Source organism: Melanerpes formicivorus, unplaced genomic scaffold (genome assembly GCF_026170545.1).
Source record: "Melanerpes formicivorus ecotype bairdi unplaced genomic scaffold, bMelFor1.0.p_v2 SCAF_3069, whole genome shotgun sequence".
NCBI classification, from domain to species: domain Eukaryota; kingdom Metazoa; phylum Chordata; class Aves; order Piciformes; family Picidae; genus Melanerpes; species Melanerpes formicivorus.
Window position 1 is genome coordinate 2,838 of NW_027145420.1, and position 7,163 is coordinate 10,000.

Genomic DNA, 7,163 nt, shown 5'->3' on the forward strand with positions numbered 1-7,163 from the left:
GGAGAGCACGTCTACTCGCCGAGGGAGAGCACGTCTACTCGCCGAGGGAGAGCACGTCTACTCGCCGAGGGAGAGCACGTCTACTCGCCGAGGGAGAGCACGTCTACCTCCCGGCTGAGGGAGAGCACGGGGGGGGGGGACAAAGACAGGCGGCAGCAGCTTCGGTGAACGTCACCCGGGAGGCGACCGGGGGTGTCCCGGGGCTGTCCCGGGAAGCCGGCGTCCGGCACAGGGAACCGTCAGCTGCCGGACCGGGGCGAATCCCCGCGGCCACGGCAGGGGTGGGGGCTCGAAGACAGCCGGCAGCCGCTTCGGTGAACGTCACCCGGGAGGAGACTGGGGCCCTCCCGGGACCGTCCCGGGAAGACGACGTTCGGCACGAGATCCCGGCCGCGGCCGGACCGGCTCGAAGCCTCGCGGTCCCGGCAGCAGCCGGAGCCGCTCGCCGCCTCGGGCTCCCGGCCCCCTACAGATCCGGCGACTCGTTCGCGGGCGGCGGGGGGAGGCAGTGGAGGGGGTGCGGGGAGAAGCGGCAGCGGAGGCGGAGGGGGGGGGGGCTCGAAGACAGCCGGCAGCCGCTTCGGTGAACGTCACCCAGGAGGCGATCGGGGCCGTCTCGGGGCCGTCCCGGGATGCCGGCTTCCGGCACGGGGGTCCCGGCCGCGGCCGGACCGGCTCGTATCCCCGCGGCTCCGGTAGGGGGGGGGGGGGGCTCGAAGACAGCCGGCAGTCGCCTCGGTGAACGTCACCCGGCCGGCGACCGCGGCCGTTCCGGGGCCGTCCCGGGAAGCCTGCGACAGGCACGGGGTCCCAGCCGCGGCCGGACCGACTCGAAGCCCCGCGGCCCCGGCACGGGGGAGGCCCAAAGACTGGCGGCAGCCGCTTCGCTGAACGTCACCCGGCCGGCGACCGGGGCCGTCCCGGGGCCGTCCCGGGATGCCGGCTTCCGGCACGGGGTCCCGGCCGCGGCCGGAGCGGCTCGAATCCCCGCGGTCCCGGCAGCAGCCGGAGCCGCTCGCCGTTCGGGCTCCCGGCACCCTACGGATCCGCCGACTCGTTCGCCGGCGGCGGGGGGAGGCAGTGGAGGGGGTGCGGGCAGAAGCGGCAGCGGAGGCGGAGGGGGGGGGGGGCTCGAAGACAGCCGGCAGCCGCTTCGGTGAACGTCACCCGGCCGGCGACCGGGGCCGTCCCGGGGCCGTCCCGGGATGCCGGCTTCCGGCACGGGGTCCCCGGCCGCGGCCGGAGCGGCTCGAAGCCCCGCGGTCCCGGCAGCAGCCGGAGCCGCTCGCCGTTCGGGCTCCCGGCACCCTACGGATCCGGCGACTCGTTCGCCGGCGGCGGGGGGAGGCAGTGGAGGGGGTGCGGGCAGAAGCGGCAGCGGAGGCGGAGGGGGGGGGGCTCGAAGACAGCCGGCAGCCGCTTCGGTGAACGTCACCCAGGAGGCGATCGGGGCCGTCCCGGGGCCGTCCGGGGATGCCGGCTTCCGGCACGGGGTCCCGGCCGCGGCCGGACCGGCTCGAAGCCCCGCGGTCCCGGCAGCAGCCGGAGCCGCTCGCCGTTCGGGCTCCCGGCACCCTACGGATCCGGCGACTCGTTCGCCGGCGGCGGGGGGAGGCAGTGGAGGGGGTGCGGGCAGAAGCGGCAGCGGAGGCGGAGGCGGGGGGGGCTCGAAGACAGCCGGCAGCCGCTTCGGTGAACGTCACCCAGGAGGCGATCGGGGCCGTCCCGGGGCCGTCCGGGGATGCCGGCTTCCGGCACGGGGGTCCCGGCCGCGGCCGGACCGGCTCGAAGCCCCGCGGTCCCGGCAGCAGCCGGAGCCGCTCGCCGTTCGGGCTCCCGGCACCCTACGGATCCGGCGACTCGTTCGCCGGCGGCGGGGGGAGGCAGTGGAGGGGGTGCGGGCAGAAGCGGCAGCGGAGGCGGAGGCGGGGGGGGCTCGAAGACAGCCGGCAGCCGCTTCGGTGAACGTCACCCAGGAGGCGATCGGGGCCGTCCCGGGGCCGTCCCGGGATGCCGGCTTCCGGCACGGGGTCCCGGCCGCGGCCGGAGCGGCTCGAATCCCCGCGGTCCCGGCAGCAGCCGGAGCCGCTCGCCGTTCGGGGCTCCCGGCACCCTACGGATCCGGCGACTCGTTCGCGGGCGGGGGGGGGAGGCAGTGAAGGAGGTGCGGGCAGAAGCGGCAGCGGAGGCGGAGGGGGGGGGGGGTGCTCGGAGACAGCCGGCAGCCGCTTCGGTGAACGTCACCCGGGAGGCGACCGGGACCGGCCCGGGAAGCCATCGTCCGGCCCCGGATCCCGGCCGCGGCCGGACCGGCTCGAATCCCCGCGGCCCCGGCACGGGGGAGGCCCAAAGACTGGCGGCAGCCGCTTCGGTGAACGTCACCCGGCCGGCGACCGGGGCCGTCCCGGGGCCGTCCCGGGATGCCGGCTTCCGGCACGGGGTCCCGGCCGCGGCCGGAGCGGCTCGAATCCCCGCGGTCCCGGCAGCAGCCGGAGCCGCTCGCCGTTCGGGCTCCCGGCACCCTACGGATCCGGCGACTCGTTCGCGGGCGGGGGGGGGAGGCAGTGAAGGAGGTGCGGGCAGAAGCGGCAGCGGAGGCGGAGGGGGGGGGGGGTGCTCGGAGACAGCCGTCAGCCGCTTCGGTGAACGTCACCCGGGAGGCGACCGGGACCGGCCCGGGAAGCCATCGTCCGGCCCCGGATCCCGGCCGCGGCCGGACCGGCTCGAATCCCCGCGGCCCCGGCACGGGGGAGGCCCAAAGACTGGCGGCAGCCGCTTCGGTGAACGTCACCCGGCCGGCGACCGCGGCCGTTCCGGGGCCGTCCCGGGAAGCCTGCGACAGGCACGGGGTCCCGGCCTCGGCCGGACCCGCACTGGGTGCCGCCGCCTCGGGCTCTCGGGACGGTATGGATCCGCCGACTCGTTCGCCGGCAGCGGGGGGAGGCAGTGGAGGCGGTGCGGGGAGAAGCGGCAGCGGAGGCGGAGGGGGGGGGGGCTCGAAGACAGCCGGCAGCCGCTTCGGTGAACGTCACCCAGGAGGCGATCGGGGCCGTCCCGGGGCCGTCCCGGGATGCCGGCTTCCGGCACGGGGTCCCGGCCGCGGCCGGACCGGCTCGTATCCCCGCGGCTCCGGCAGGGGGGGGGGGGCTCGAAGACAGCCGGCAGTCGCCTCGGTGAACGTCACCCGGCCGGCGACCGCGGCCGTTCCGGGGCCGTCCCGGGAAGCCTGCGACAGGCACGGGGTCCCAGCCGCGGCCGGACCGACTCGAAGCCCCGCGGCCCCGGCACGGGGGAGGCCCAAAGACTGGCGGCAGCCGCTTCGGTGAACGTCACCCGGCCGGCGACCGGGGCCGTCCCGGGGCCGTCCCGGGATGCCGGCATCCGGCACGGGGTCCCGGCCGCGGCCGGAGCGGCTCGAATCCCCGCGGTCCCGGCAGCAGCCGGAGCCGCTCGCCGTTCGGGCTCCCGGCACCCTACGGATCCGGCGACTCGTTCGCCGGCGGCGGGGGGAGGCAGTGGAGGGGGTGCGGGCAGAAGCGGCAGCGGAGGCGGAGGGGGGGGGGGCTCGAAGACAGCCGGCAGCCGCTTCGGTGAACGTCACCCGGCCGGCGACCGGGGCCGTCCCGGGGCCGTCCGGGGATGCCGGCTTCCGGCACGGGGGTCCCGGCCGCGGCCGGAGCGGCTCGAATCCCCGCGGTCCCGGCAGCAGCCGGAGCCGCTCGCCGTTCGGGCTCCCGGCACCCTACAGATCCGGCGACTCGTTCGCCGGCGGCGGGGGGAGGCAGTGGAGGGGGTGCGGGGAGAAGCGGCAGCGGAGGCGGAGGGGGGGGGGGGGCTCGAAGACAGCCGGCAGCCGCTTCGGTGAACGTCACCCGGGAGGCGACCGGGACCGGCCCGGGAAGCCATCGTCCGGCCCGGGATCCCGGCCGCGGCCGGACCGGCTCGAATCCCCGCGGCCCCGGCACGGGGGAGGCCCAAAGACTGGCGGCAGCCGCTTCGCTGAACGTCACCCGGCCGGCGACCGGGGCCGTCCCGGGGCCGTCCCGGGATGCCGGCTTCCGGCACGGGGTCCCGGCCGCGGCCGGACCGGCTCGAATCCCCCGCGGTCCCGGCAGCAGCCGGAGCCGCTCGCCGTTCGGGCTCCCGGCACCCTACGGATCCGGCGACTCGTTCGCCGGCGGCGGGGGGAGGCAGTGGAGGGGGTGCGGGCAGAAGCGGCCGCGGAGGCGGGGGGGGGGGGGGGGGCTCGAAGACAGCCGTCAGCCGCTTCGGTGAACGTCACCCGGGAGGCGACCGGGACCGGCCCGGGAAGCCATCGTCCGGCCCCGGATCCCGGCCGCGGCCGGACCGGCTCGAAGCCCCGCGGCCCCGGCACGGGGGAGGCCCAAAGACTGGCGGCAGCCGCTTCGCTGAACGTCACCCGGCCGGCGACCGGGGCCGTCCCGGGGCCGTCCCGGGATGCCGGCTTCCGGCACGGGGTCCCGGCCGCGGCCGGAGCGGCTCGAATCCCCGCGGTCCCGGCAGCAGCCGGAGCCGCTCGCCGTTCGGGCTCCCGGCACCCTACGGATCCGGCGACTCGTTCGCCGGCGGCGGGGGGAGGCAGTGGAGGCGGTGCGGGGAGAAGCGGCAGCGGAGGCGGAGGGGGGGCGGGGGGGGACGATAGTGGCGGGGGGCGGGGGTGTGCTCGAAGGCAGCCGGCAGCCAGTTCGGTGAACATTCGCCGGGGCGGGGGGGCGACCTGTCCGTGCCCGGGGCAGCCCCGGGAAGCCGGCAGCCAGCACGGGGTCCCGGCAGCACCTGTTCCCTGCCCTGGGACTTGCCGTGCCCGGCGGCCGGTTGCCGGGTGGGGGGGAGCGATGAGAGGCGGGGCGCAGCGGCCGGGGCAGCGCCGGGCCGCAGCGGGGGGCTGGGCGGGTGGGGTAGGCGTCGAGCGGCAAGCCCTCGGCTGCAGCGAATGTTCGGCGGTGCGGGGCGGGGGGGGACGGGACGACACGTTGGGGGCGCCGAGTCCGAGCCACCCCCGGCCCCAGGGGCGGCCGGAGGGGGAGGCCGGTGCCTGGCCCTGGGAGCTGCTGGGCGCCGGATGGCCGAGGGTGCGTCAGAAGCCGCCCGAGCGGTCGAGCAGGTCCTCCAGAAAGGCCTAGGGTGGCTTCGAGGGCCCCGGGAGCAGTCGAGGGAGGCCTCCAGGCAGGTCTGGAGTGGATGGGAGGCCTTCCAAAGCAGACAAGGGAGGCTGCCAGCGGGGCCTAGGCTGGCACTGCAGCCTGTAAATGGTTGGGGGGGGGGCCTCTGGTGCGGCCTGGAGTCTCTGGCTGGCGTCCAGAGAGGTGCAAAAGATCCTCTGGTGCGGCCTGGGGTGGCGGAGAAGCCTGCAGAGCGTGCGGGGGAGGCTTCTGGTGCGGCCTGGGGTGGGTCGGAAGCCTGCAGAGCGTGCGGGAGAGGCTTCTGGTGCGGCCTGGGGTGGCTGAGAAGCCTGCAGAGCGTGCGGGAGAGGCTTCTGGTGCGGCCTGGGGTGGCTGAGAAGCCTGCAGAGCGTGCGGGAGAGGCTTCTGCTGCGGCCTGGGGTGGCTGAGAAGCCTGCAGAGCGTGCGGGGGAGGCTTCTGTTGGGGCCTGGGGTGGGTCAGAAGCCTACAGAGCGTGCAGGGGAGGCTTCTGGTGCGGCCTGGGGTGGGTCGGAAGCCTGCAGAGCGTGCGGGAGAGGCTTCTGTTGGGGCCTGGGGTGGCTGAGAAGCCTGCAGAGCGTGCGGGGGAGGCTTCTGCTGCGGCCTGGGGTGGCTGAGAAGCCTGCAGAGCGTGCGGGAGAGGCTTCTGCTGCGGCCTGGGGTGGCTGAGAAGCCCTGCAGAGCGTGCGGGAGAGGCTTCTGGTGCGGCCTGGGGTGGCTGAGAAGCCTGCAGAGCGTGCGGGGAGAGGCTTCTGCTGCGGCCTGGGGTGGCTGAGAAGCCTGCAGAGCGTGCGGGAGAGGCTTCTGCTGCGGCCTGGGGTGGCTGAGAAGCCTGCAGAGCGTGCGGGAGAGGCTTCTGCTGCGGCCTGGGGTGGCTGAGAAGCCTGCAGGGCGTGCGGGGAGAGGCTTCTGCTGCGGCCTGGGGTGGGTGGGAAGCCTGCAGAGCGTGCGGGGGAGGCTTCTGGTGCGGCCTGGGGTGGCTGAGAAGCCTGAAGAGCGTGCGGGAGAGGCTTCTGGTGCGGCCTGGGGTGGCTGAGAAGCCTGCAGAGCGTGCGGGAGAGGCTTCTGGTGCGGCCTGGGGTGGCTGAGAAGCCTGCAGAGCGTGCGGGGGAGGCTTCTGGTGCGGCCTGGGGTGGCTGAGAAGCCTGAAGAGCGTGCGGGAGAGGCTTCTGGTGCGGCCTGGGGTGGCTGAGAAGCCTGCAGAGCGTGCGGGGGAGGCTTCTGGTGCGGCCTGGGGTGGCTGAGAAGCCTGCAGAGCGTGCGGGAGAGGCTTCTGCTGCGGCCTGGGGTGGGTGGGAAGCCTGCAGAGCGTGCGGGAGAGGCTTCTGCTGCGGCCAGGGGTGGGTCGGAAGCCTGCAGAGCTTGCGGGGGAGGCTTCTGCTGCGGCCTGGGGTGGGTCGGAAGCCTGCAGAGCATGCGGGGGAGGCTTCTGCTGCGGCCTGGGGTCTCTGGGTGGCCTCTAGAGAGGTGCAAAAGACCCTCTGGGTTGGGCTGGGGTGGCTCTTGGACCCCTGCCACACAGTGGAGAGAGGCCTCCGGCCCGCCACCTGTGTCCCTGTGTGCCTGAGTGCCTGTGTCCCTGTGTCCCTGTGTCCCTGTGTCCCTGAGTGCCTGAGTGCCTGTGTCCCTGTGTCCCTGTGTCCCTGAGTGCCTGAGTGCCTGAGTGCCTGTGTCCCTGTGTCCTTGTGTCCCTGTGTCCCTGTGTGCCTGAGTGCCTGTGTCCCTGTGTCCCTGTCTGTGTACCTGTGTGCGAGTGTCCGGCACGCCACCCAGCGGCGGCGGGCAAGCAGGTAGGCGGGTGGGCGGGCCGGCGAGGGCCAGTGTGAGTTTGGGGGGTGGGAGGGGAGGCGGCAGCTGGAAGCGTCAGAGGAGGGGGCGTGGCTCCGGCTGGCCCCGGGAGCAGGTTCCCGGGACCGGGACCGGCTGGACCCGGCGGGTGGTTGATCCCGGGGCGGGGGGCAGAGGCGGCGGGAAGCGGCAGCTGCGTGTGCGGCGGGGGG